Source organism: Squalius cephalus, assembly GCF_949319135.1.
Source record: "Squalius cephalus genome assembly, chromosome: 9".
NCBI lineage: Eukaryota > Metazoa > Chordata > Actinopteri > Cypriniformes > Leuciscidae > Squalius > Squalius cephalus.
In genome coordinates this window covers 7,179,166-7,182,619 of record NC_137130.1, presented here as the reverse complement: position 1 = coordinate 7,182,619, position 3,454 = coordinate 7,179,166, and positions in this window count along the sequence as shown.

The following is a 3,454-nucleotide window of genomic DNA, read 5'->3' as shown; positions in this document are numbered from 1 at the left end:
TTGACTGACTGGGAAGCACTGCAGTTGCCTTTAGGTTTGGACACAATCATTTCTGAGTTTCACAATCATCACTTCTTAAACAGGCAAAGAAAAAAACAAGGAGTTTTTGTCCCTTTGGATTACGAATTAAAACCCACCTGGAAAATATCAAAGTTGATTTAAATGTACTTAGCCAGACACACTTTTGCAGTATTCCCCCATGGAATACCAAAAAAAAAACAATCATAATCATGGATCTAAGAAGAGCAAATCTCAAACTCATCCAAATGATTATACAAACAACTTTTAAGTATCCGAGTAAGTTTTCCATCATACATCCCAATATATACAGATGGGTCGAAGTCTGGAGATCATGATTCAGCTGGCTTTGTGGTCAACCATCAGAAAAATGGAGTACAGATTCCTTATTATAGTTCAGTTTAGTATCATTTTGGCATATTAAAACTTCTCAACAGCGAAATTTCCTATTAATGACAGACTCAAAATCCAGTCATCAGACTCTGGCATCTTCCAAAAATGAACACCCAGCATTTGTGAAAATTTTTTGTTAGGTACCACTGCCAGGGCAAGAAATTCAAGGAAATGAACAAGCTGATGCTGTGGCTAAGGAAGCTTCATCTTCAGAGCTCAAAAAGTGCCCAATTCCACCCTCAGAGCTCAAAATTATTATAACAAACAAACTTTACTAAATCAATCCTGTGGTTGGTGTAAAGCGCTGTGTCCATTTTGAAAATCGCTGGGATCATAGTACCTATACACGCTGTCGAATAGGGCACTCCAGACTAACTCATATGTTTCTGGTAACGGGTGAAGACCCTCCTTTATGCCCCTCGTTCCAAAATCCATTAATACTGAAGCATATTTTGATAGACTATGATAGCACTAACTCGTTATTTTTCAGTTGACTCTTATGAAAAGATTTTTAATGAAGTAAGACCAGGTCTAGTTTTAGAATTTTTTATCAAATTTAAAGTGGACCTATTATGCAAAATTCACTTTTGCATGCTGTTTGGACATAAATGTGTGTTGGCAGTGTGTGTACACAACCAGCCAATAGTGATAAAAATCCACTCACTCCTTTTTTATTAATCATAAATCATCAGCAGTGTCTCCCAACGACCTGTTTTCAGAATGCTGTTTTAGTGACGTCACTAAGCACAGGCCCCGCCCACAAGTGTTGACAGACACTGCCGTTTTAACATAGACCCGCCCTGATCGAGTTCACAGCTGCTGCACTGAGGAGAATGTCTCCCAAGCGTTGTAGGTGTTGTGTGGCTGGATGTATTAATCCACATAGCTCTCTCTATTTACTCCCGAAATCTGAGGCAGCCGCTGAAGACGAGGTGGAATTATTTTGTTTTTAAAGAAAATGCTCCCTCAACTCTACCGAAATTCGTTTATGTACTTACGCACTTCTTATAACTTACTGTTTACTCAGCTCTTACGGTGATTTTCTGGAGTAAAACTTACGCTTCATCTTTTGTGTGATGTACAATAAACTTTATTAAACTCATCAGTATATTTTTTATCATTATTCGGACCTGGTCCGAAACAGCAGACTTGTAGGCTATTAATAGTGGATACATACAAGCAGATGACAAATACGTTATAACCGTAATTAAACTAAACTATACCTGTTCCATCTCTATACAGCACTCTGACTCTGTAGGCATTATTGTCCGACTCCGGGTCGAAATGAACACCGTTACTGAGAGTTTCTGATATTATCATCATTCCGTGAGATGAAAATAGGCTTGTTTGAGATGAGAAAAATCTGCGCAGAACCGATCACCGGTGATCAGCGCGACATGCATGCCCGTTCGAAATGTGTCCGAGTGCGGTCCAACATCATGGTTGTTTAAACCAATGAGCATTAAGCTGTGTCGTCAAGCAAGTCGTTTCCCATCGTGCTTTTGATCAGCGCAGTCGCTGGAGAACAACTGCGCACGACTGCAGAATCCGACACGTCCGCCTTGCGCCTTTTTACGTCAGCATGACATCAGAGCAAGGCGGACGTGTCGGATTCTGCAGTCGTGCGCAGTTGTTCTCCAGCGACTGCGCTGATCAAAAGCACGATGGGAAACGACTTGCTTGACGACACAGCTTAATGCTCATTGGTTTAAACAACCATGATGTACAGTGTTGTTCTCTTTTAAAATGTTTGATTTTAAAACTCTGATATCATGTTTTATGTGTATACATTATGTGTGAATATTCCCAAACTATCTGACAGTGCGAATGCGATCTCTATGGGTTATGCAATTTAATTTTAATTTTTAAAAAAACCCACATATGTCTATAATCCTGTATTAAAGAAAACATGATTGGTAAATATTTGGAATGGAATTAAATAAGTACTTTGGGTGTCTTGTTCATTATATTTATTTTCATATAAAAGCAACAGAACTTAAATTACATCCAGTTTATTAGCAACACTGTGGACGAGCGTGAATCCCGCGATATCCATCTTTGATCTCGCAGGTGTCAGATCCACTGCGAGAAGAGAGAACTGTCCGGCTTGCCTGCACTTTTTAGCGCAATTTTCCTACGGACAAAATTGCGATTGTTAACTCATGATTTCTGTTCTGTCTGTGCGCACCAATCTTGCACTTCTATCTCCTCCTCAACCAGACCACCTAGAGACTTCGGGTTTTCGGCATTATGTTAAGGAAGGTCTAATCTCGGGAACGCACACAAAAAAAAAAAAAAAAACATAAAAAGATTTACTATCTCTTAGTGTTGTGATCCCATGACGTCAGAAAATTGCGCTAAAACACTCACTGAGTTTTTATTACTTGTTTTACCCTTCCTGACACTGCAGCCGCCTACTCTCGCATACATTTCAGGCGAGGCAAGGCGCATCTCAAACAAGCCTATTGTCCTGAGACAATACAGATTGAGACTGTATTTTTTTACAGTCTATGGACTGAGTGAAGCTCATGAAGCTCCGCCCCCTGTGCCGTGCAGCAGCAGCTTATTTGCATTTAAAGGGCACACACTAAAACAGCGTGTTTTTCTGAGCACCAAAAAGTGACAATTTAAACATGCTGTAAAAAAGGATCTGTTGGGTATTTTGAGCTAAAATTTCACATACACACTCTGAGGACATCAGGGACTTATTTTACATCTTGTGAAAAGGGGCATAATAGGTCCCCTTTAAAAACCTATTTTAATCTTTCCTTTTTGATCTCTTTCTGGCCATGAATATAGCCGATGTAAGTTAGCCCGCATGATGTTAAACTATAAACAAACAAATTGGCAAAGATTTAATTAAGGTCATGGAGCCCACATCACAACTACTGCTCTGTTATGGACCAGATGGTCAAAACGACTATAATAAAAATATATCGATTTATTTAGTAATCTTCATTTATTTTTCTAGCTTTTATTTCAACTTATTCTGATATAATATTTTCAGTGTTAAAATTGCGTTGTGCCATCAGAGATGCAAATG